The 27,555-nt window shown below is 40.9% G+C and overlaps 1 long non-coding RNA gene across 1 annotated transcript; it reads left to right on the top strand.

Moving 5' to 3' along the window:
• The first annotated feature begins 123 nt into the window (after nucleotides 1-123).
• On the top strand, nucleotides 124-26,922 carry LOC122232657. Its single transcript, XR_006210028.1, has 4 exons — nucleotides 124-476; nucleotides 2,459-2,873; nucleotides 25,264-25,363; nucleotides 26,720-26,922. It is a non-coding gene; the product is annotated as an uncharacterized LOC122232657 (long non-coding RNA).
• The last annotated feature ends 633 nt before the right edge of the window (nucleotides 26,923-27,555 follow it).

Genomic DNA, 27,555 nt, shown 5'->3' with positions numbered 1-27,555 from the left:
AGGTAAAAAAAAAAAAAAATGTGACACTTGTCTTTAGTGGCCTTCCCTTTGTGACATCACTAGTCCTTGATTTTGACCTCATTGGGACAGGCAAGCAGAAGTTTTACTCCCAGACCGGCCAGAAGTGCTAGGTGTCTTTTCCTATCATTTTTTGTGACTGACGTTAAATGCTTCTATCTTCAATCACTTTCCCTGGGAATGCTGCACTTAGCTTTGACATTTCCCATTTTAAAAAACACACCGAGTAATATATTTCTTTTATCAAAGATTTTCTGAATGAATCATTCAAAAAGAATCGGACACAATGGCGGGAATTTCAAGCATTAAGTCAGCACAAGGAAGAACTGTTTGTACAACAGGGATTTTTTGGCATACTTCAAAGCACTCAGACTCATTCTTGTCTGCCTGACTACTTGCATTTTACCCTAGATTAGTTCGTACCACACAGAACTAAGGATGAAGTTCATGATTCAATGGTAAGACAACTTTTATTGCCAGGAATTGCTTAAACAAAAGCTCTGTAAAACACTCACTGCAAATTACCTGCCTATCAGTCATTACAAGTAGGCTCAATTATTTTTAGAACAGAACAGTTCTCCTGAATCTCTTACCATGTAATCCATCATGAAATTCTTAAGCTTATTGGTTGGTCCTTTTGGCTGGAGTGCATGTTGAGACAATGTTAGTTCTTGTTAAGGGGGGGATCAAAGTTTTCACAGGGAAGAAATATTTTGTGGGGTGTAATCCAAATTAGGAACAAAGGAGAGCATCATAAACTAATAACAAGTTCTAAATTTTGATCTTTAGATTCTCCTTTAAAGGAGAAAAATATGTTTGCAAGAACAATATGTGAAATAGAAATTTACAAGCACATATGGATCTGTATATGTTTTGGTCGCTTCCTCTTTACCCTTTTAGTGAAGGAAGGATACTTACCCTAGGGTTAAGGGGATGACTGAGCACATGACAATGACCCTGAACAGATGAGACTGACAACAGTTTGTTGGTCACATACGCTCCCAGCCTGAAAGAGGAGGCATCACATGGCATGTAGGGTCACACAGAGGCCGCATTCAGGCACAGAGTAAGCCATCAGGAGCTGTGGGAGGCAAACTTGGTCATAACAGGAGGGTGAGGTGGCCCCTGGTTGGTTAATATTGTCTTGTTTTAATAATTCTCTGGGTTGGCAGGGAAGCCAACCTGCTCCTGAAGGTAATTCAAGACTCCCATGAGTCTTGAGTTAGTCTTCATGATGAGGGTTGGGGAGCGGACCTTAACTGTGGGAGCAGAAAGAGAGAAGTGAAAGGTGTGGTTAGGCCATTGGAGGCTTTCCCAGTTTTCCCCAGATGTCAAAGCACACAAAATATTAGGCCTTAATTTTAAGCTTTCAGTATAGGTATCACATACAGGTTGTGCTGCCTAATCTCACGGCTTTGCTGATTTTCTCCCGTCTCCACTGATAGCTACCAAAAATCGCACCAAATTTTGTGAAACTTGGTTGCAGAATAGTCCATTATTATGGCTCTCACAAATCATAGAAAGTGCTTATTTTCATAGTACTCTAATTTTCTACGCTGTGTTACATCTTACACATTTAGTTATGATTTATGCAAAGGGAGTATGAAGTGTCAGAAAAATAAAAATCACCTTATTGTTTAATTTCATAATCTGGCATATTTGTTTCGTGTGCAATTTTGATCTGAGGAATGTCTCAGGGCGGTTATAACTAGATCATGTGATTTCGGGAAGTATTACATTCTTTTATTCTCAAAGGGACTTTTTTGGATGATGTGCCCATTTAGCCTCTGGTTTATAATAGATGTAATGGGTCCTATTTTCTAGAGGAAGTCATGGCTCGAGAGTCAGTGAGAAGTCAAGTCCAGCCCTGCAAAGCAAGAGATTTCAACAGGCACGTGGAAGCTTAGGCAAGAAATGAGATAGGGCCAGTCCCTCGGTTACTTCTAGGAAATATCAAGTCGGGAGAACAATGGACTCCATAGTCAGCTTCCAAAATCTAAAAAAAGCTCTCCTTCACCAAACTCACTGGCAGCGTGTACAGTGTTAAAGAACTGTTTCAGAAATAATAATAAAAAAAAAAAAACTATTCTGAATCTTGACACATGGGAGTCTAGAGTTAGAGGGAGGAGGTTAGAGAGGTACCCAGAGGGGCTTTCTTAACTATAGCTATAAGGGATCCTAAAATATTCCATTCCTCCCCAGCCTACCAAAAGGTGTAAGAAAATGCTTCATCATAATTATATAGAAGATGAAGATTGTGTGTGTGTGTGTGTGTGTGTGTGCGTGCGCGCACGCACGCGCGTGTTAAAAAAAGCAGAGCCTAGCTCTTCTTTTCAGCTGTAGACCTGTCATGGAGACTTAGGTCCTGGTGATGACATCTGAGGGAATGTGCCTAGCTGCCACCCTAATTAATGGCCATCCTATTTAATTTCCCCTACAGCACTGAGGAAAGAACCTGATTAAAAAGAGTGCCCTGAAGGCTATGGGGTTGGCTCACTGCTGGGCCGGGAAAGAACACTTCAAAAGTACAGCTCTAGCTGGAAATGGGTGGAAACTTTTCTAGCCTCTCGTAATTGCAATATGGAAATTGCACAGTGGACACAGGAGCCGCATTTGACTACTGAGTGGAGCAGTATTTCAACGAGAGAGCATCGATACAACCTTCTGGGCCAGAGATGTCCTTGTGTCAGCCTGACCTGCCAACCTTTGACTGTTGTGGAAGGCGTGTGGTTCACGATCTATGGATAAGCCAAGTCTGAAAAAGTCTCCGCTGACACGAGCCTCTCAGAACGATCTCCTTTAGAATACATTTTATTCTAAGAAACTCTCAGGCGGATGAGGAGAAGGAAGTCTCTGTGCGTGAGTTTTGCTTGACCTTAATTCCTAGGGCTTCCCCAAAAACCCAAGCTTGTATATGGCTCTTCAGAGCATTATCTGCTCCCTAGCTAACGAACTAGCAAAAGAAGGAGCACGTGAGCCCCATGAGGGATATAAACTGGGCAAGTGGATTGAAATCAAGGCAATATTTTAACAGGAGTTGGCCGTGGGAGGAGAGAAAGATGGCTGGATAGCTCGGGGTGGAGACGTAAATTTACTGAGTTTGGCAGATTACCTGGCTGATTAGACGGATACCAAAATGTAGAAATTTGTTGATTCGTTATTCTTTCAACATTGCCTTGTTAAGCCCTTACTAGGCCAAGGGGCTTGTGGCTAAAGTTTAAAAATACATTTTCACAGAAAGTTTGATCTATACATTTCTTGATTACGGCGATGGTATCATGGATGTATGTTTATGTCCGAATTCATAAAATTGTATGTCATAAATACGTGCATTTTGTGTATATCAAGTATTCCACGATAATGCTATAAAAAAGATTCCATGCATTTTGAAAAAGAAATGGTTTGTTCTGAAATAAATTATTCTGCTTTCTTTGCTAAAGAAGCCTTTCTTTACCTAAAGAAACACTTAGATTAACATTAACTTAAATTTCATATTTTGAAATAAAGGTTGAAAGAAAAATAAAAGCCCCTGTGTGAGCGAGTAAAGGATTGATAGGTTCGCATACGCTCAAAGACTTGTTTTCTAAAACAACAAGGATTACATCTTTCAGTGACTAAGTTTTTGTTTCCGTCATGTAGAAATGATAATATCTGTCTTAGTTACTCTATGAGAGGGTAGTAACGAGGCTTTAAACGAGATTGTTTATGTTAATAGCGTTTAGAAAATTATAAACGGCAATGCACACAAAATACCTTATTATTATCAGAATTGGAAAGATGTTGTTTTGAAATCTTATCTAAGCTTCTATTTTATTGGCTATGGTTTCTACGAGTTTTCAGGCTGGCCCCTGAAACCATGACAAAGTTAGAAGACAAAGAAACACAAAGCAATGATCATGGACAAAAATGGCCAACCGATGAAAGAGAATAGAAGCAAAAGAGGAGGAGGGTTTTATACAAGCCACTTTGCTGCATGTGGGAATTATACGAGGAACATTTCTGTTGTAGAGAAATCTTTTACAAAAGTCGCTAGTGTAAATCATTCGAAGATGGGGCCGCCAATACTGAGAGCAGTCAGTACACATGCAAAGAGACACGTTCTATTTTATTTTACGATCCATCCAGCATTCACTGTCTACAGGACTTTCAAGGATGTTCACGTGTCAGAAATCCATTTTCAACCTTCACTGTTTGGGGGTCGTCTTGCCCCTCATTACTCTGTAACCTTCGGGTTGGAAGCGCATGAAATATATTTAATCTTGCTTTCAGAGTGTGAAAGCACTCTTCTCCATTCCTTGGTTTCTTCTTTGTTGTAGAGTGTTTTACAAGTTTTTTTTAAGGGCCTGGCATCTAAATGTTACATGTCTTGGTTCTTATTCTATTCCTTTTGCCACACACACACACATACACACACAAGTATTGCTACAGTTTATGAACCATCGTCTGAATAGTCTCCTTCTACATGTGGTGAGGTAGAAACTAACATGACTTTTCATTAATTACTATGAAGTTTAGAAGCTACTTGTCAAGTCAGAGAAAGGTTGATGCAGGCTTTTCTTTCTGGAAGTAATTATACACGTTCTTTTCAGACCACTAAAAATCATCATTCATTCCTTTGCTCTTTTAGTCATTGAAATCTTCCTGTAAGCTGAGACTGTTCTTTTCTTAAATTTTTTTTAATGTTTATTTATTTTTGAGAGAAGGAGAGAGGCAGAGTTTGGGTGGGGGAGGAGCAGAGAGAGAAGGAGGCACAGAATCGGAAGCAGGCTCCAGGCTCTGAGCTGTCAGCACAGAGCCCGACACAGGGCTCAAACTCACAAGCTGTGAGATCATGACCTGAGCCAAAGTGGGACGCTTAACCTACTGAGCCGCCCAGGCTCCCCAAGCTGAGAACTGTTCTATGTGTCGAAGGCAAGGTGTTGGGCACAAGAGACAAAATTCACGCTGTTAAGTGGTGTTGATGTTCCAAGTGGAAGCAGACGGGACGTAGACAAATAAGCAAGTACAAAACTATGAACTTCCCTTAGTGACAGATGAAGAAATGAGGCAGAATAAAGTCATAGATGGAGGGAGGAGAGATAGGAGTTGCCATTTAAAATAGGAGGCTGTGAGAGTCTTTCTGGGCAGAGACCCAAATGATTCAAATTTGCAAGCCATCTAAAACCGATCCAGAGGTGTTTCACAGCAACGAAAATTTTTACCATAAGACCAAGCAGGGTGTATGTGGGTGACAGAAAATTAGGGTACAGTGATAAGCTTCAGTGAGGTCAGACAGGTAGGTGGGCCACATCTTCTGGAGCATGACACATTGGGTTAAGATCGGATTTCATTCAGGATGGGTGCATAGGACCACATGAGCCGGGAAGTGATGTAATATGATTTACGTTTTTAAAAGACCAATCTGGTTGGCCATCTAATATCAAGCAGCAGGGTGTAAAGTGTCAGGACTGGAAACAGCAAGATGGGAGTCGGGACCGGTATGGTAAGAGTACCGGTGTTTTGAGGGAGTCCCGATGGATCGGCCGGGGACGTGGAAGAAACATAGGAGTGACGTCCACATGGAAGGGTGAGGAGGCAGAGAAGAAGCTGATTGGAAGAATGCGTTCTGAGACCATTCTGGCTAGGATTCGGTTGCAGATGACCGAAGCATTCTGGCTGGTTTAGGCAGACAGGGATTTAGTAATTGGCATTAGGCAGCTGGCAAAAGCTTTAGAAGGCCTAGAGGATCATTTGTCATGCTGACCTGAACAGGAAAATGCCCACCCTTAGAATCAGTGTCCTCTGCCATGGTGACGAAGCTGTCACACCAGTGCGGAAAGCCATGTGCCCATCCTTTGTCGTGAGCCATGCCTGGGCACGCCTCATGTAATGCCCCTCCCAATGTAAGCTTTGTGCATGTCTGTCTGGCTGGCAGGCCTTCAGTTGTAGAGGGAAACCTGATTTCTGTACAGAATTCTTGACAAGTTAGTTTGCAACTTCTCAATTTCCGTAATTCAGCCCAGTATATTAGAAAAGAATTCCAATGGATACAGACCAAGCTAATCCACAATGGGGCAGAGGGACTGAGCAATACGTTTGGTTGTATTAGATGGAAGCCACCAGCCTGACATACGTGAGGAGATCATACGTAGGAGAGGGGGAGATACGGAAGCCTGGAACCCATGGAAGAAATCGCAAACTAAAATGAAAACATCATCACATCTGGGTGGCATGAAGAAAGGGGACTTACTAAGATTTTCTCGGGGCTGAACATAGAAAAGAGGATAGAGCAACGTGTCACGCACGGGTCATGAGGAAGAGCTCCAAGCATCCTGGGAAAGAGGTAAACGAGAAGAAAGTCGAAAGATGGCACCCCGCAAAGCAGACAGAGAAGCGTGTCCAAGCATAAGGAGGCGTGACCAAGCATAAACAATGACTGGACGTTCTGTGCTCTATCAACAAAGACCTGACCACAAGATTTGGCAAGGCAAATACAATTTCAGCAGGACGGCAGGGACAAGAGTCAGAGCGGATTGCATGCCAAATGTGAAATGAGGGAACAGCAGCTTCAGGAATCTCACCAGAGGCATCTGAGAGTAGGCGAACCTTGGACATGAGGTTAGGCAAATCATCGGACTCGGTTGGAGAACTGGAGGGGAGACAGAGGACAGAAGGGGCCACTATGGAAAAATGATGAACAGTACTGCCCAACATTACTCTGCTGATAGGAATAATGAATTGAACTCTTGAGATTTCGGCCATCTCTTTACTCTGTTTCCCGTTCTTGTTTGAGCGCAATGTGTTCCATCTTTCTGTGCTATCCTTTGGTGCCCAGAGTCAAAATAGGTCTGGAGCACGTAATAACTCATGTTTATATACGTGTATTTCCAGCATTACATATTTTGTTGTTTATGCAACTAATGGGCTCTAACTGCATAAAAATTGTTTTATGTTTTCTAAAACAAATTTCCTAATTTGAGTTATGACATTTCAACTGATAGGGCAAGATCTTTGTTTCCGAGCAAGGGAGATTCAAATAACTTTGGGAGGAAAATGAATGAGCATTAAAAGCAGAAACAATAGAGAAATCATCCCTTTAGCGGCGCCTGAGTGGCTCAGTCGGTTGAGCACCGACTTTGGCTCAGGTCACGATCTCACGGTTCATGAGTTTGAGCCCCACCCGGGCTCTGTGCTGACAGCTCGGAGCCTGGAGCCTGCTTTCTGTGGATTCTGTGTCTCCCTTTGTCTCTGCCCCTCCCCTGCTTGTGCTGCTTCTCTCTCTTTCAAACATAAATAAACATTAAAAATTTTATGGGAAAAAATAAATCATCCCTTTACCATGATTATTTTCTCTTGCTTGGTATGAAAATATTGACTATATTTTAAAATAAATAAGTCATTATTACAGGAAAATAATAAGGCTCAGTTACATATTTTTTCTATATAATTTGCTATTTTTGTTGAAAGGCATCACTGAGAACTTTATTTCCAGATTAACCTGCCTATGACTCAGGTTCTCTTTGTTGTTGTGCCCAATCATGATAAACCTTTTTTAAGCTATGTCTCAAACTTGGGTTGGAGTCTGATGAATGCACTTTCAATTTTTGACATTTGTGACTTTTGGGAAATGATGCAGCTTCTCTGATCTTTAACTGATGTGTATAACCATGGAGATGGCAATAGCCTGTCTCACAGCATTGCTGTTAGAACCAATGTTATGAGACACTGATGTGGAAACTCTTCCCGGTGGTGGTGGGGGAAGGAGGGAGGAGAAAGAGGCAGCATGGCATCGTGCACCACCGTGAACTGCGGCGCCCAGCAGGCACTTGTTAGAATCCTAGCTCTGTCTTAGAATTAGTGTGTGAGCCGTAAGCTACAGTTTCTTCGTGTGCAAGGTCCACCGGGTACTTGCGAGGGCAAAGTAAGATAACAGGTGTGAAACCCCTTGTGCCAAGCAGTGCAATGAATGGTTTGCTCTTCTAAGTTTCCATCATTTCAGTGATGTTGCACAACAAACCTGTAATAGTTTTGTTTCGAGAAATACGGAGAAGGTTGTTCTTATGGTTAAGGAGGATAATGGGTGGGGGAAGGGAGGTCCCCCTAAATTATCTACCGGTAGTTGTCCGAACATTCCCCGCTACTTCAGACATTAACTTTCCGTATGTTATTTCTCAGATCGAAGGCTGACTATTCTAGGCTCCCATAGACCCCCTTCCGCCTGCTCCCATAAGCTTCCTTATTTTTTGCTGTTGAGATGAGTTAAGAGAACTATGAATTGTCATGAAAACAGTGGTTTACGAGAAAGAAAACGTGAGGGTCAACAATAATGAGAAAAGCCAGTGCAGGGAAGCATTGACTATGTTTCAGGCAGTGATGGAAAGTAGTAGAAATGATTTTTTCTCATGCTAGTGTAGAGATCCTTCCAGTACTCAAAGCAGCACACTGTAGAGTCATCCCTCCTCTCTTAGGTTGTCAATTGGAGGGAAAAGTCAACTAAGCGTGTCTCAGGCCTTGAGCAGCCTGTTAGCCTTGCCAAGTAAAAATTGCATGAGATAAAGTTAAACAGACAAAGGAGACTATTTACCCATAGCAATAGGGGAGAGAGATTAAACTCAATTCCCCTGAAACAAAAGTTAGGGGAATTTTCAAGACTGGGGTGGGGATGATCATGGGCCACCCATGTTTCCTAATTGACTTTAGTAAAGGAAAATAAGCTTTCCTGAATCTTTAAACCGGAGGTAGTTTTAAAACTTGGACCAAGACACCCACTGAAGTTAGGCCCCTACCCTCCCACAGAGGCTAGGAGACAGAGAGGCACCACGTTCCTGAGATGTTTCTATATCAAAGAGATGGTTCTCAGGTCCTTGAGAAAGACATTCCTTATGTCGCGACACTGGTAAGATACTTTTAAGGAGACATGTATATTTCAAAGTGGCACGGAAATCATTTGCAATTATAAAATGCAATTCTATTTCTAAAGTAAATGGTCTAAGAAAAAAGGGGGTAAAGGGCCTCTATCAGGAAGAAAGCTGTCTAAAGTTTGTCCAAGCTTGGGGGAACATTAAAGCTATTCAGGTCGGCCTTGGAGACTCAACCAGTGAAAGCCGGCAGGAACCTTTGATAACGCATAGCGTGGCATGGAAAATGTACCAGCTTACATTACAAGACAGTCCAGAGGGCTGATCGCTCAACTTTTGCCACAAATACCCATCTCCTACAGCATCTCCCTAACCCACGTTCGTGTCAGTGCCAACTGTGGGAGCGATCGGAAGAAGATGTCATGCTAAGCCATGATATCAACCCAATAAGTCGGCTAAGTAAATACAGTCTTCAGCATAAACACATGATTTCCAAGTCTATCCAAACACCCCAAATGTTAGAAGGGCCTGTTTCGGGACATTAGCACAAGACTGACCCCTTCGAGATGATGAGAAGTTGCTTCAGGCCAGGGCAGTTCCAGCATTTTGTCCACATTATTATCTGCATGCATTCTGCTCTGGTGCACTTAGATCTTTTGGATGGCAGAGGCTCCGTTTCGTGCATTATGTATCTGACGCTCCCAGCGCAGTGTTCGGTGCGGAACACCAGGAAGCAATCTTCTCCTTTATTAGAGCTTGTGCCCTGTGGGAAGAGCACCGTATGACCTGAATTGTATCCTCATCCTTTCCAAAACCCCAAGTTTGTATGTTGAAGCCCTGTCCCTCAGGGTGACTGTATTTGGAGAGAGGGCCTTTAGAGAGGTAATTAAGGTTACAGGAGATCATAAACGTGGGGCCCTGAGTCAATACGATTGGTATTTTCATAATACCAGTTCTGAAAGCAGGTATAGACACCAGGGATGTTCACACACAGAGGAAAGGCCACGTAAGGACCCAGCAAGAAGGTGTCCACCTGCCAACCAAGGAGAGAACTTCAGGAGAAACCAGCCAACCCTCCCAGCATCTTGATCTTTGACTTCCGGTCTCCAGACATGTGAGAAGATAAATTTAAGTCACCCAGTCGGTCATGTTCTGTGATGACAGCCTTATTAGAAAACCACAACCACCTTTGTAGTTTGGACTCGGAGTCCAGTGCCCGTTCTGGCTGCCAATGGCTATTTGGCAATAACCAATTTAACCTCTCTTACACACGTTGACTTCCTGTTTTGTAAAATAGTAGTGTTTCCTCTCTTGCATGGATGTGGTAAAGAAAAAATTAAAATGTTCTAGTATGTGCTGGCACACAGTCTGTGCTCCATAGACTGGGATTTGTTATATTCATCAAAATTGTTTTGCCAAATGAATGAAAGCAAGACTGATCAAGATTTAAAACATATATATATATATATATACACACATATATATATATATATATGTTTCTTCCCTAGTAAAGGTACCTTTACCGTGCCACTTAAATTCTTTTCCTTGCTTGAGAATTTCTGTCTATGGGTCTGGTTTACCACATTTCAAAAATTATAAAGTAAATTACAGATGGGTACCGGCACCCACAACACGCTCTTAGTGGTAATTTGGGAAGGAAAAGGCTGGGCTCAAATGACAGTGACCCTGATGCATTATGGCAGCTCGTAAAAACTAGGACCACAAATGGACTCAGGTATCATTTCCGTTTTAATGGTGGTTTGATAATTCAGATCACGGACTAATAAATTCAACTGCATGATTGTTGACCTCACAACAGATGATTTGATCAGCATGTAGTTGATGTTTTATTCATGTTTAAGTCAGGTGATTTAGAAAAATGAGAAGAGAGTAGAAACATTGCTTGGAATTGCCCATCATTTAAATCGAAGACCTTTTGAAGGTTTCCATTTTTGAAGGGATTTGGCCGTGCAGAGAATGGATATGGAAGTACGGCCACGCCGTTTATTTGTCGTCTATTAATTCTAAGCAGGGTATGTTTCATATTTATGGGTGAGCATGTATAACTGGGCTATGTATGCAAGCTGTTGTTTAATTTACCTGATAAAGGGCCGCTCAAAATTCCCCTCACTGAGACTATTTGGAAAATGTGATTCAAAATTAATTTAATAGTTAAAAGTCCTAGTAACTCGAAACAAAATGTAATTCCGCATGATGATATTCTAGGCAGATTTAACTGTGGGAGATCAGAGGAAAGAATCATGGATAAGCGTGGGTTTAGTAGTGTCACAGCCATCTCATCATGCTATGCTGTGTGACCTGGACTGTGGAGGCATCCTCAGGTAGATAAATATGGCTTGAACTCTTGAAAAAGTATGAAATGTGTTTCGGTATAGCAGATCCTCCTTTTGGGTCTACTTCTCTTAGTGGCATTTACTCATTCTTGAAAAATGATCTGTTGGCCATCTACCTTTATGTAAAGAACAAGCACATAGAGCAAAAAGAATGATGGGACGATTATCTGGAGGGTTTGCTCGTAATCCAGGGTTATTCTGGTCTCTGCAGGCGTGAAGAAAGACACAGGCACTTACTGAAACGAAGGGCCTGAGCGACAGGGTGCGGGCCCGGGGAATTCTTTACGATTGTCCGAATACGGGCCCAACGGAACGTGGTGACAATGGAGGGTGTCTTCTTTTATGCTTTACACTTACACAGTTTCATTTTTCCTTTCCAAGTAAGCCGGTTCATTTGCGAGTGTGCATAGGTATCACAGGACATGGAGAGAGAAAACCACCTCGAGTCTTTTCGCTGAGAAGAAACATTTAAATGGAATCGATGCTTAAAGCTTTGCCCTCTCGGACACTTCGTTCACTTCAGGAATTGCGACTCTAGGTTGTTTCTCATGGTGATAGAATAACAGTGTGTAGGGCACATTATACGATGTCATCAACAGGAGTAATATATTATTATAATTTTGTTCACGTATTACCACTCATGGCAAAGACAAAGTAGCTCCACGTTAGAAAACCAGGAGAAAGTAGGGGCGCCTGGGCGGCTCAGTCAGTTAGGAGTCCGACTTCGGCTCAGGTCGTGATCTTGTGGTCCATGAGTTTGAGCCCGCGTTGGGCTCTGTGCTGATGGCTCAGAGCCTGGATCCTCCTTCAGACTGTGTCTTCCCCTCTCTCGGCCCTTCCTCCGCTCACACTCTGTCTCTCTCTCTATCAAAAAGAAACATTAAAAAAAATTAAAAAAAGAAAACTAGGAGAAAGAAAGTAAGTAAAATACATCAGTGTTCATTAGAATTACTGTATTTCTAGACTGAGATCATGAGGAGAGTGTACACGTTGATTTTGTGGGGTTGCTGAACATAGAACACAAGCAGGCTCTGTGTGTTCTCAAATCGATGTGGCTTTGCCCAAGGTTTCTTGGGGAAACAGCTGCATAAACTCTTTTATTTTTTTTTTTTTTTGGATGTTTACAACATTAGCAAACTGAAGAGCAGGGAACCATGACGTAAGGAGTTATAGTTTATGCTCCTTTGAGGAGACACTAAAACCCTTTCAAATAACCCTGTTTAATAATAGACCTGAGATATTTGTTGAAGAGCTAATTATTTCTAGTTGGGTTCTTCTGGTTGTTATGCAAAATCTTTTAGTCTCTTAGGGTTTCCTGTAATAATATTTTGAGGTAAGACAAACAATATCACTTAAATTATATCATATGTTATCCAAATAATGGCTCCATTTGGTAGTAGTCGATTTCATTAGCTTGGTGCCATCTTAAGGACTTACTTGTAATTGTATTTTCCCCTCTACATATAATGCTTTCTTAGGAAATGTTGATATATCTGTTCAGAAAGAATGTGCATTAAAATAAAACTGCAGGGATAAGAAATGAAGAAAAAGAGGTCCAATTTTTTGAAAATAAATTTTCAAGTGAAGTTATAATGACAATTATTATTTTGGGCAAAACTTTTCCAAAGGAAATGATAAGAGTTACCTCCTATGACCCTTTGCTACTCACCAAATTGCAGGAACAATTTCATTGGAAAAGCCACCATGTTGAGGGCTGAGAGTCCTCAGTTGAGGACTATTGAGTCAAAACTATTGAGTCAAATAGTTTTATTGTGACATATTTTCAAATTCCAAACACGCTCTTATGGAACCGTTGAATTTTCCAGGATATTCCTCCAAGGGATGTGCATCATTTTCCAATAACCATCCGTCTTCCTTGCTGGAGTTAAAGATGAATTCTTTCAAGATTGAACCACATGAACAATTCCTAGTCAGTAGATTAGAGGACAGTTTTTTTTTTATTTTGAAAAAGAATTTAGTTTTCATTTATTATTATAGCCATAGTCATTTACGTTTTAAAATCTATGCAGACACAACCATTTACAAACTGAAGTGACAAAGACCCATTTGTGATATTAAGTCTTTAGCTGGCCTTCACAATGTGAACTAGGAAATCAAAATTTGGTTTTGCCTTTGTCTCTTGGAAATATACCTATATCCTGCCATAACCCACCAGGCTGCCGTAACCCACCATCCCTGTTATTTCCATTAACATCATCATATTGGGTGAATTCACTGATCTTTCCATTCCCCCCTGGTGTTAAGATTTTTTTTTTTATCTCATTTCTAGTTTGGAACAATTCTGGTAACTCCCTATAACGCCCAGTGACGAATCATGAAAACACAAGGTATTTATCCATTTCTTTCGGTAAACACAAAAGCCTTCCTGAAGGCGTTCTTACTAACCATTGCCGAGGCGGCCTTGTTAGGCTTGTTCCACATCTTACAGCCCTTTGGTTCTGTGAGATCTTTCATGTTCTTGAAAAGCACCAGCTAACCACTTGTGCCCATGGAGGTACACACCAGATGCAGAAGGGCACCTTGGGGTGAACGCACGACGGCCCAGAATTCGCCGCAGCCTGGCAGTCTTTCTTTCTCTTACCTGCCCATGTGGGTGCACCTGTGGCATGCTGGCCTCCAAGTGGAAGCTGTTCGGGAGACATCTAAGCTGAAAGCTGCTGTTAGAGAGCTCTTCTTTCATATCAACCTTTTGATTTTTTTTTTTCTCCCTTGCTCTTACAGTCTGGATCCCAGTCTCAATTCCTTCTACTGCTTTTCCATCTTTCTTTAAGAAAAAAAAAATCTGCTGCAGGGCTCCGAAAAGAAGACCAACCATCGAAGCTGAAATGTCCTTTTTTCTAAGAGGATCAGTGTGAAAATAACATCGCTGTGCTCCCCTCCACTCTGCGCGCTTTGAAGCCAGCATCCTGAAGCACTTTGCTCAGCATTGACTGGTTTTCCCAATACCTTTTCAGAGGAAATGAGGACTTGAAAAGGAATCAATCCATGTGATACTGAAAGGCAAGCCTTTCTGGGGAGAGTGGTCTCAGGGGCATAATAGCAATTTGCAGATTTCTTTGTGTGTGTGCAGAGTATTTTAGAACCGAGATTTTTTAGAGGATTAGTTAATGCGTTCATCCAAAATATCTTTTACTCTATGCTTGTTGTATTTCAGGCACTCTGTAGGGCAATGGGTGTAATCGCTGTTCTTACAAATTGTACAGTAGAAAGCTCTGGGTCTCAACTTTGGGATGCGTCAGAGCCTTCTGGAAGGCTCGTTACATGACAGACCACTGGGTCTGACTCGTAATATTTCTGATTCGGTACGTCTGGAAGTACAGGTCCCTCGTATGTGCTTGAACCACTGTACGGACAATTGTATATCCCACGGTGATTTGAGATTTGAGTATGTGGCCAGATCAAATGCAAGTGTTACTGGAAGGAAGGAAGGAGAGGGGAGAAAGGATGAGCACATAAGTTCTTATTCTGGAAGAGCTTGGAAAATTGAGAGCAAGTATGGAAAACCACCAAATTCACCAAGGCTACAAAACTCAAGAGGAGGAGAGAGGAGTGAAGTTCAAATCACTTCGTTTTTTTTTTTTTTGTTTTTATTTTAGACAGAGAGAGCACGAGTGGGGGAGAGGTGCAGAGGGAGAGAAAGACAGAGAGAGAGAGAGAGAGAGAGAGAGAGAGAGAGAGAGAGCAGGCTCCACACTCAGCATGGAGCCCGACTCAGTACTCTGTCCCACGACTCTGGGATCATGACCTAAGCTGAAATCAAGAGTCAGATCCCCAACTGACTGAGCCACACAGGCACCCCCAAATCACTTTGGGATGTTGCTAAACTGTAGGGCTTTATAGGAGGCGAAGAGAAAATGCAGATTAAATAATCTAGTGTATTTTATTGATATTATTGGTATTTAAAAATTCATTTAGGATCTATTAAACCTACAAACACTTGTTTTGCCCTAATTGGGCTGACACAAAGGAAAGGAAGAAATGCAAATACAGATCCATTTTCAGAGTCTTGCCTCGGGCTCATCTTTTGTTGAATGCATGATGGATGTGGATCTTGCAAAGTTTAACTTCCTTTATAGTTAGATATTTCTGTTAAACCAAAATTTATTCAGAGGTGTGCCGGTAGATGTTTAATAACTGGCATGGTTTGGGGGTGAGGAGGAAGCCTGACAGTGATTGCCCGTAGCCAATTTTAAGCTCTCAATGTTTTAAAATCTGGCTCTCCCAAAATTCTTAAAAATTTAACAATTAGCTTTTGTGATCCAACAGAAGCCAGCTCCAGATCGATTATTCTTAAATCAAGTCATTTACATCAGCTTTGGTTTAACTATTTGAAAGCATAGATGCGTTCAGTGTAATGTCATTTTAACAGAGAAAAAAGGCAACTTAACATTTAAAGAATATCTCTTCAATCACTAAAAATTCTAACAATTAAAATGTCATAGGCAAAGACATACGTGAACTTTGTGGGGTTTAAGAACAGTTTAAATTCTCCCCCTCGGGGCGCCTCGGTGGCTCAGTTGGTTGGGCGTCTGCCTTCGGCCCAGGTCATGATCTCACACTCTGTGAGTTCGAGCCCCGCGTCGGGCTCTGTGCTGACAGCTCAGAGCCGGGAGCCTGCTTCGGATTCTGTGTCTCCCTTTCTCTCTGCCCCTTTCCCACTTGTGCTCTCTCTCTCTCTCTCTCAAAAATAAATAAACATTAAAAAAAATTAAAGTTTCCCCCTCAAAGGCATGCAACAATGAATTGTCTTAACTGAGTCATCATATTCCCATCACACAGTTTTAGAATTTCATTTTCTCTAAAATGTATTCCTTGAAACTTTTTGGGGCGCCTGGCGACAAGCAAGGCTTTGTAGACATGTTGATGCACGAGACGCCCTCACAGATTTATTGAAATCCTAACCCTTAGAAAGGAGACTCCACAGAGTTCCCTCATCCCTGTGAGGAGGCACCATTTATGAGGCAGGAAGAGGGTTCTCACCACACCCTGAATCACCGGTGCCTTGATCTTGGACATCCAGCCTCCTGGAGGACCCTCCTTGGAGAAATAAATCTGTGGTCTCTAGGTGACCACCGAATCCTGTTTCATTATAACACATGATATGACTCTGTCAGGTTTGGTTTATCCGACCTGAGCGTTCACCATTCTGGGAGAGCTTCCACTGGGGGCTTAAGAAGACAAAACAGTTGTATATGGAGAGTGACTGAGATTGCATCCAGATGTTGTAGCGAGACCCATACACTGTTGATCCTGAGACGTGTTTAGAAAACTAAAAGCCTGCTGTGATCTGGCGTGGATTTCTAATTTTTAACACTACAAATCGGGACAACCCTCAGGCCAGAAGGCTACAGAAATAATTCAGGCTCGCCCCTTCTCTCCCGTCCACCCCCCCACCCCGAGACATGCTTGCCCTACCTCGTTGACTCTCTTCTGGAAAATGTGCCTCTCGTTTCAGGGCCTTTGAAGTTGATCGGGGATAGAGATTAGCCTTGAATAACTAAGTGATCCTCGAGCTCACTTTTTAGAAGATATTTTAATTTTCTAATGTAACCCCACGCTATTGATGTCTGTATGGCAGCTGGCTCCTTTCGGCAGGATTCATATTGCCGTGCCACTGTGTGCTGTGTGCAATGCGGAAAAGGAGTCTAAATTTTTAAACTTCCGTACTGGAATGGGGGATAAACATTGTTTACCCGCATAGAGTTCCTGCAGGCAAGGGGCATTCCTAGTTCTCAGCGATCAAACTGCAATGCTGCGTTACATTTGTGCTACGTTTTGCAGAGTTTTGGCACATTTACAGCTTGCCTCTTTAAAGATGGTTTGAGGATTGGAGATAAGCCTTAACTGCCTACTCCAGGAGCCGACTTTGAACACCCGCATGATGCAATAGGCCTTTTACCACTCTTATAATTTTCAGACAGGTTTCCGATCTCAAAGGATACAGGAAATAAATCATTGCTCTAAAATCAACATTAATTGCATATGACACGGACAGCGTATATAAGGTCATAGATTGTGCCACATGAAAATGGCAAAACCCAGAGTATTACTGTCTCTTTCATGTGACTGGTATGAGGAAACTCTCCAGAGATTAACTGCTAAATCTTTCCAAATATTGTGCTTTTGACACACGTTCGAAGCCAGGATTTGGGGATCCACAAGTCCCTGCACACACCAAAAAACAAGCACATACAGCCCACCGAGAAAAGAAAACGTACTTTCTTTACAACCCCCCGTCGTTCGAGAAGCAATCACATTGTAAAAACTTAGTGGTGTTCATGTGTCTTCTGGAAAACTCCATAGGTCTAAATAACATCCATCTTTAAATATCTGTATTTTGACTTCTTGCGTAGACTTCCTCATATGCTAGAGACAGAAGAAATGGTAAGTGATTAGCCTGTTAGAAACTTACGATGTAAACCTAACGATGCACGATATCAGTATCTCCGGTTATGGCTCCTGTGTTGATCGTGATTTTCAATGATACGTTGCAACTTTGGACCTCATGATATATCACCCGTACCTGTGCACCTAGCTCTCTTGGTTGTGTGCAACAAAGTGCTAAGTGTGCCAGCTCTCGCCCCTGACTGGAACCTTCCGCTTTACTTGTTTCCACGTGTGGTTCTGTGATGCCACAGTGAACGCTATCTACATTTTCTTACGAAACCACGATTGATTTTATGATTTGGCCACAGGTAGACTCTTGGAACTAAAATTCAAAACACCCACAGTCTGTTTTATTGTCAGTATCATTGGCTGCAGGGGTGAGTCGTGTGCTCTTATCGCATTATACTTTTTTCTTTTGCAATTATTTTTTCTGCAATACTTGCTGTTTTCTTCTCCCACGGACTTTTTTTTTTTTCCCCCCCTGTGAGTTCTCCTACTGCATTGTTATCCTTAAACTCCTTCTCCCTGCATTTCTGATGTTTATTCAACTGTGCCTGGGGGCCAGTATTTTCCTCTTTGCCATTGCTATCTTTGATTTTGCTTTACCCTACCCTCACTGAACTTCCTTAGAAATGACACGTGTTAAGAATCCTTCACGTATGTATGCCTGAAAGCGTGTAGTCTACACTGACAGTAGTTGGATAGTGTGGCTGAGCACACAGTTGTAGGTTGGTTACATTTTTCCTCATGAAAATGGGGGAATGCATTCGCTGTGGTTTAGCACGCCTTCTTGCTGGTGCAAAAGTTGACTCCCATCTGACCGGACCCATGTTTTTTGGTCATTGGTTACATTCATTGCTGTTGTACTGTTTTCTTTCTGAAAGCTTCTAGAATTTTCCCTTTGCTCTAGGTTTTATGACAATGGGAGCTAAAGTGGTTTTTTTTGTTTGTTTTTTGTTTTCTTTTTTGGTTTAGACAGATCCTTCATGTCCTTTCCTCTTATTCTTATTTTATTTTGTTGTTGCTACTTATTTATTTCCTATAGACATTGTTGGAGATTGGTTTTCTATGTCCTGGTACATTTTTTTTTTTTTATTGATCTCTCTCTCTTCTAAGGTTATGGGACATGTTTTTCAGTATTTTAATCCAATCTAAGCTAAAAATCCAAGACAATTGTGGCCATCATGTTTTTAATCTCTAAGTATCTCTGCTTATTTTTGGTGTTTGTTTATCATGCTATCCTGTAGTCTGTGAATAGTGGGTGTTTTCCTTCAATTCCTGAATTTATCTATGAATCCACTTACTTGTTTACTTGTTTTGTTGATTTATCCCTTTATCTCCTGTTGGATGCTTGGCTCAAAGCTCTGGCGCTGTGGATCTGACGTTTCCTACTGAAGACTGGATGATGAGCTGCTTGTGAGTTCTGTAAGCACTTGGCGATCACCCTTTCAAAGCACTTTGTGAGAGTGCAGCCATTCCGACGTGTGATCCCTAAATCCAGAACGCGAAGGGCTTTCATGTCCAATATTTATTTCTATTTTTTTTTTTTAGGAAATGTTCTTTGATTTTGTATGTTGGACTAGAAATTTGTGTGGCTGCTTAACGTCCAGACTTTCCATTTAAATGAGTTTGCGGCCTAAAGTTTTGTTGATGTTGGGTGTCTGTTTTAATACGAATTTGTAGCTGGGATTTCTGAGTCCCAGGGCTTTCCGAACGTCTACGTCCAGGGCTCCACCAACGAGCTTAGCAGTGACCCGTGTTGCAGTGGGTACCCTTCTATCATTTTTCAGTTTTCCAGAGATGTTTTAAATCTCATCTGAAAATAATGCTACTTTCCTTATCTTTCTCTGTAGCATATATTTTTATTGCTTTTTTCCCCGTTAGGTTTTAGAGGATGAGGAATTGAATGCTTGTTGTTGTTGTTGTTGTTGTTGTTTTTGTCATTGAATGTATACTGTTGGTATATACTAGTCGTACCAAATCATTATTCAAATTTTTAAATGATTTTTAAATTTTGAAACAAACAAGAAACTACAGAAAAGCGAACCTTCACTACAAAAACAAAATTTCCCTGAACAGTTTGAGAGTAATTTGCCCGCTGATGCCCTGTCACTCTCAACCAATTTATTGCATATATCCTACAAACCAGGGCATTTTCTTAAACGAGCACGGTTCAACCATCGCCATTAGGAAATTAACATCGATGTGACACCTAATCCTCGTGTCTCATTCAAGTTTAACCAATTTTACCACCATGTCTTTCTTAGCAAAGGAACAAGTTCAGAATCAAATTCTGCATTTCCTTGCCATTGCTTTTCAGGCTCCCTCAGATTGGAAGACTCTTTGGCCGTTCCTTGACCTCATGACCTTGACATCTTCAAAATTAGAGGTCAGCCACTTTTTAGAATGTCACTCCAGGGGCACCTGGGTGGCTCAGTCAGTCAAGCATCTGGCTTCGGCTCAGGTCACGATCCCACAGTTCGTGAGTTCGAGCCCCGCGTCGGGCTCTGTGCTGACAGCTCAGAGCCTGGAGCCTGCTTCCGATTCTGTGTCTCCCTCTCTCTCTCTGCCACTCCCCTGCTATGCTCTGTCTCTGTCTCTCAAAAAGAAATAAGCATTAAAAAAAATAAAAAAGTAGAACGTCACTCCGCTCCGGTTTCTCAGATGCGCTCTCGTGACTGGATTTCTGTTAAGCTTCTTAGCAGGAATAGTGGAGGCATGGAGCCGTGCACTTGTCACAGGAGATGTCCTTTTGTTCTGGTACTTGTTGGTGTCATTTTGACAGTTTGTTGAAGGTGGTTTCTATGAGGCACCTTCGCTGAGAAGTTACTCTGTTTCTCCCTTGTAATTAAACAAGTGTTTTATAAGAAGATAATTTGAAACTCTATTAATATTCCCTTTCTTATCCAGCTATCAAACTCTTGATATCAATATGGACACATGGATTCTTTTATCCACAGGTTATGGCAGAATCTTATTACATATTTGCATGCTCAAACTTAGGAGATGTGGTCAAGTTAGTTTGGGGTGTCAATTTCACAACTGCACATCCTTTGAACACATTTGTGTTCTCTGACAGATACAAATCTCCTCTTGAATTTGTGTGTGTGTGTGTGTGTGTGTGTGTGTGTGTGTGTGTCAGCTCTGGAACTGATCTTTCTTACAAGGATTCCTGGTTCTTTTTAGTAGGAATGGGTATTTAGGAGGACAAGATAAGAATGTGGTGCGTGCCCTACTATTGGTTTGCCATTATTTCTAAGCATCTAAATATATAATCGTGAACTGAATTTCTATGTGCGATTGTTACAAGGAATGGCAGATAAATAGGAAAATGTTCTTGAGAAGATCACAAGATGAGAAATACTTTTGCAGGATTTGTGTTATTTGACATTGACCAGTTAGCTATCATAATTTGTTTTAAGAAAGACGTAATTTTCTCTTGGCACTGGTAGAATGGATGCTTACATGCATTTAATGTCTCACTTCCTTTTTTGCATATTGATCTCTAATCAAAAGTATTTTTGTTGGGGCACCTGGGTGGCTCAGTCGGTGAAGCGTCCGACTTCGGCTCAGGTCATGATCTCACAGTCCGTGAGATTGAGCCCCGCGTCGGGCTCTGTGCTGACAGCTCGGAGCCTGGAACCTGCTTCGGATTCTGTGTTTCCCTGTCTCTCTGCCCCTTTCCCGCTCGCACTCTCTCTCTCTCTCTTTCAAAAATACATAAACATTAAAAAAACTTTAAAAAACTATTTTTGCTATATAGATATTCACAATTCAACGTGGATTTGTAAAGGCCAATCTTGAAAAAAAAAGAAAATATAGACATTAGAATAAAATATTCTACTTTGAAGTGTCTTACTCATTTAGTGAATGGGACTATTTATTGGTTTGTTATGATTTAATGTTACACATAAATGGAAAATCCACAATAGCTAGAAAAATATTTTCAATAAAAAAAGACATCGGGCGCCTGGGTGGCTCAGTTGGTTAAGCGTCAGACTTTGACTCAGGTAAATGATCTCATGGTTCATGGGTAAGAGCCCCTCGTCAGGCTCTGTGCCGACAGCTCCGAGCCTGGAGCCTGCTTCAGATTCTGTGTCTCCCTCTGTCTCTCTCTCTCCCTCTGCTGCTCGTGCTGTGTCTCTCTCTCCGTCTCAAAAATAAACAAAACATTAAATTTTTTTTTTTTACAGAAAAAAATCACACACATTTTTCTTTGCTACCCAACAGATGTTTGTTAATATAGATGTAAATTCTTTTTTAGTTTCCTTCCTCTGATCGAACACACAAATGAACAAATATCCTCCATTTTTCTTGTGTTACTGGTATTTTCAGGATATGTGTGACTGATTTGTTTCTTTTTTTGGTAGCATAACAAAAGAGGCAGATTTTATGCAGCTATTTCTTTGAGCATCCAGGAATATTGAGTGGTCTGCACCAATTTGTAATCAGACAAATTGTGGATTTAAGCACAATTATACATACTGAAATACATATGGCGCTTTAGAAGATCATAGAAAAGAAAATACTTATTTAACGCTACAAATCCAACAACGTGAGCACAGGCGAGGGGGCTGGCGGAGCAGACCCGCGGCCCGTGGTCTGTGGGCACCGGCTGAACTTGGACGCGCCTTCTGGCTTCAGCTTTGTCTTCAGCCTCCGGGGCCGGATGGTCACACTTGAGAAACACTTGGAATTTCAAAGTTATTCGAAGCCAGTAGATTATGAAATGAATCTTTCTTACTTTGTGTAACCACAGAATGTAAACCATGGACTTTTCCCACAGAGAGAGAGAGAGAGAGAGAGAGTGAGAGAGAGAGAGAGAGAGACCTATCTACATTTGTTCCTAATGTGATTTCCAGTGAAACCGCACAAGACAGAAAGGAAGGTGGAAGTTTATCAAACCCTCTTCCCTCGGTTCCTACACCATGTCTCGTGCTGTTGGGATGAAATAAATAAACAGCGCTCTTATTAAACTCCTGAGTTCCTTTGTGACCACCGCTCCAAGCCAGGCCCGACAGAATTTGGCAAATTCACTCTGATTTTGCTGAGACAGCCATTATTTTTATCTATTATTTTTTCTTACCTAGCCTCTCTCTTAACTATGATATAGAAAACAGAGTTACCAATTTACATGTCTCTTGCAGGTGAGTTAAACAGATTAACATCTTACAGGGAAAATAAATTGGATGGCCTGTGCAGGAATTTGCAATTTAATACACATTTGTCATTATCTTCATTATTTGTTATTTTAGCTTTGGGGAGGTTTCTGCTCTTAATGGTCTCCCCAATTTCAGACACTTTTCTCTGGAAAAGAGGATCTTGAACAGATCCACATTTTAATTATGGAAAAACATTACTTTTATTGGGAGACCAATATAAATTCTTACCATGTAACTTATCTGAAAATATTTAAAATTTGATTTCAGATAGAATTATCTCTTCTTTCTACGGCTACAGTATTGATATGAGATTCTTAAAAATAAGTATTTAATTGCTTTCCTGAAAAGGCTGGTGAGACAATGGAAGGGAGGGATAGTTCTTGGCTCTCAGCCAGCTTTCACCTAGGGCTGTGAGGTAGAGAATATGGGATAGACATACCAGGAATATCCACTGAACTCAACCTGAGAGATTGATAGAAAGTTATTTATTTCAATTAAAGTCTTTTTTCCACAAAAGTGAAGAACAGAGAAACGCCTGGGTGGCTTAGTTTGTTGAGAGTCAGACTTGATTTTGGCTCAGATCATGATCCTAGGGTCATGGGATTGAGCCCCACATGGGGTTCTGCACTGAGCATTGAGCCTGCTTAAGTTTCTGTCTCTCTCTCTCTCTCTCTCTCTCTCTCTCCCTCTTCCCCTCTGCTCTGCTCATTCGCTTTCTCTCTCTCTCTCTCTCTCAAATAAAAAAAAAAAGTGAACAAAGGAAACAAGTATTTCATAACTATTTTCATATTAGCTTTCCTACCTAAGTAATTATTTTCATTCGTTCTCAAATATTTTTGTGTTATCTTGAAATGTGAATAAGACACATCCCAGTAGAAGTGAAAAAACTGACCAACGAACCAGAAACATACATTCCGCATAGAACTCAGGAAGGATTGACTGCTCCTTTATTGTTCTAATCTGAAGTTCACAAAGGATTATCGTACCCTGAAATTTGCATTTTGAACGAAATGCTTTTAAAATTTAGTGTGCGTGTGTGTGTGTGTGTATGTGTGTGTGTGTGTGTGTGTGTGTGTGTGTGTAGCATATCATTAGTCATGTAGCCAGTTTGTTTTTCAAGTAAGGGAGGAGCATGGCTTATTTAAACAAAAGAACAATGTGTGAACATTCAGGCAATAATTGTCACTACCTACCTTTATAGCCAAATTTTTTTTTTTTACCTCGTGATTACTTATACAAAGCATTTGGTCTAGCAGAAAGCATGCTTTAAATTGCTGTCATTTTTCAGTTCGGAGGTAATAACTTTGTAGCAAACACTATAGATACAATGTTTTATTCAAATGTCACAAGAATATATCTTTTGTGGTGCACTTAAAATACAAGCGATATGAAAATCATATAAACAGAAAAACTGTTTCTAGCCCTAGTATTGTCTTAAATACTTTTGTAGTCTAGTTTGGTAAACAATTATGATTTTTTTTTTAATTCTGCAAAAAGTGTATTACAAATCCGAGTACTATGGTTTCACATTCAACTTTACATTTCTTCTTAATGATGGCCGGTAGTCATTTGACTTGTGTATTTACAGATGGCAAAGGGCTAATATATATTTTAATAATCATAATGGTTATTAACGTGACCTATGTGAATATAACTGTAGTGAAAACAAAGTTATCAAACATAAGAAAGTAATTTACTATGATTGTTGAATCATAGACTAGACTAGCAAAAATGCCAAATGTACTTTCTGTTCTTGTGATATTTCAAAATATCACACGGTGCTTGGATAAATAAACATTTATCTTTCTAAGGACTAGAGATGCTACCAAAGTCTCCAGGCCATTTTTAATACTGTCAATCTACTAAGACTAATTCAAATTATTTATCAACTCCTGAGAAAGCTACCCTTTAGCTTTTAATTAAAGCCGACTTATTAAATTCTGCAAGCTTAACATTTGGGTGTCTACTTGGTATTGAAGCAAGCCTTCATTTCTGTTTCACGTGAATTCCATCTGGTTTCGTCAATAATTACTTTCTTTGAAAATACAGCCAGTGGTCATCTGCACGCCTGGCTGATTCCTGTGGTCTGTGCCTCATGTAGGTGGTTCCTTACATCGTTCCCCTAGGGCAGTGATGTATGGATTAGGTCATAGAGTGGTTCTATGGGCATAGACACATTTTCACCCCTTATTGTCACAGAGTAGAGCCAGTGACTCACAAGTGCTATTGTTTTGGTCCCTAAGTTGATAGTCATAAACCCTGGGGTGTCATTTCAGTCAATCCCCAAAACACATAAGATATTTATCAGAAGTTCCAAGAGTATACTTAATAGCAAAATGGGTTTAAAACATTAAGCAATGAGGATTTTTGCACCTTGCCTTTGTTTGGGTATAATGTATTTAATTGTAAGTTTGCATATCTTATTGTTTGGTGATATCTGTACTTAATAACTAGCTCACAAAATTCCTGCAATTTAACCATCAGCCCTCATGACTGGTACAAGCCACTGAGCCAACAAGGACTTAACCACTGCATGGAGCTTCTCTGGAGAGATCCCGAAGGCAACGAAATGTAATGCTGAGAGGTGGGTCTCGTAAATTGTGTATTTAGAAAGAGTGGATGGACCCAGTGACCAGGCCGGGGGCACAGTCGGAGGAGAACTTTTCCTCTCATCCCCGGTGATCGTGCATGTGTGTGTGTGTTTGGGGAGGCGTGTGGGAATCGTACAGGTCATTTCAACACGAGTCGCCAGAGCTCCTCAAAGAACGCCATTTTCACACTCTCCAAAGCATGTGTTTCAAAGATGCCCATTTCTTTTTTGCTTTTAACATTTAAGAAGTCGTCCTTCTGGGCCTGTTTTTGTCAGGTTTATGTCCAACTGCTTTTCCCCCAACTTCGGTCACACTGCTGCATTCCTATAATCCCTCTCTATACTGCCTGGCTGTGGTTATTACCTTTTATATGAAGGCTCTGTGTTGAAAGCCAGTTATGAGTTTCTGTCCCAGCGGATCATATGATGAAGTTGAAGTGGGCTATCATCCAAAGCTGTATAATAGCCTCAGATGGGGAATACAAAAGTGCCATGGGTTATTGATAGAGTCATCTCTGCAGTTCTGCTGACAAATTTGATGTCTCCTTTGCTGGGTTTCTAATATTAAGAAATATTTCGAGTCGTGTGTCATCCCACTGAGTCATTTAGGGTGCAGATGTTGATTTAGATTTCTAGTCGTTTATTCTGATAATTCTGATAACGTGCCCAGTATCTCCATGGTATAGGAAAACCAAACAATGAACCGTAGATGCGGATTAAATTTATAGAAACCAATGGTAACAAAACCTCAGTTGTGTCAAAATCGTCATGAACCGTTTTAGCAGGAAGAATTGTTTCGAGTTAACATCTTCATTACCTAAATAACGCACGCATCCTCAAACGTCAGCGATTATTTCGTAAGCACCTGAGGCAGAAATCCAAAGACAAGTCTTTGAAAGAATACATTGTTTGGATTCTGACAAGCAGATGGATGGGCAGGTACACCTAAGTGACATAATTGCTATTCAAAAGTATTTTCGAGCTCGGCATACATTTTTAATTTGTTTTTTAATGCCGCTCTATGACAAAACTAGTGTGGGGGGAAAAAACCCTCTTTTTTGACATTATAAAATGCTATTTTAAAGACCTAGTGCTGACATCTCCCAGGAAACCCTGAAAAATCATTCCATTTAGAGCTTCCTTATGCTATATTATCTATTCATTCTTTAGACTGCCGTCATGCTATCTTATTATAAGTTTAGAAATTATCGTGATATCACAAGTAAAGAATCAATCCTCACAAAGGAAGCAAGATATATAGGAGGTTAGCAATATGGCTAAGGTTGACTGAGGCTAATGCCTTGTGTGGGAAATTTGGTGGTTTCACATTTTTTTTTCTTTCCTCTGCAGTATAACTAGCCAGCTACGAAAAAAAGAAAAGAAAAAGAAAAAAAAAGAGGATTGAGCTATTACAGAAGATATATTTTCCTCTTCGGAAAGTACAAGTCTTTCGTTAATATAAGTTACACAATGCTTCATGCTCCCCCTCCGCTATCCTTCCTTTGCTCCAACCAAATTGTATTTCCTCCACCCAGATGTGGTTGGAAACAAAACTGATGGTATGAAAAAAAAAATTGATTTGCTTAATTTCTATGTGCTCACAAATTTCTTGGCATTGCACATATACGTATGTGTGCCCACGTGTGTGTCTTTACTATTTCCCTTAGATTTCTGGTTCTACTTTATATCTCAGTACTATAAAATAATTTTTAAGTTTATTTATTTATTTGGAGAGAGTGTGCAAGTTCGGAAGGGGCAGAGAGAAGGAAGAAGAGACACAGAATCCTAAGGCGGTTCTGTGTGTCAGCGCAGAGCCCGACCCGGGGCTCGATCCAGGGAACCCAGTGAGGTCATGACCTGAGCCGAAATCAAGAGCCGGATGCTTAACTGGCTGAGTCACCCAGGCACCCCCAAAATAATTTTTTAGTCAGCGAATGTTTTTTATGAATATAATTTATTTATAGTCAGAATTGAAAGTGGGACACTGATAGAGAGTGGCATTTCTCCGCTGAGTCTGCCTCTCCAGTTACATTCAGCCCCGGCACAAAAGCTTAGTCTCCATTAAAGGTTTTGTAGAAGGGAGTGAAAATAAGTCCTGCTTCCAAATTAGGGAAAATGGAAATAATAGAAATATTGCATTTCCTATTATTTAAATTCGATTTCATTTTACAAGTCAAATTTACAGG

This window comes from Panthera tigris, chromosome D3 (assembly GCF_018350195.1).
Source record: "Panthera tigris isolate Pti1 chromosome D3, P.tigris_Pti1_mat1.1, whole genome shotgun sequence".
Lineage (NCBI taxonomy): Eukaryota > Metazoa > Chordata > Mammalia > Carnivora > Felidae > Panthera > Panthera tigris.
Note: the sequence above shows the minus strand (reverse complement) of the source record. Positions and strands in the feature narration are given on the sequence as shown.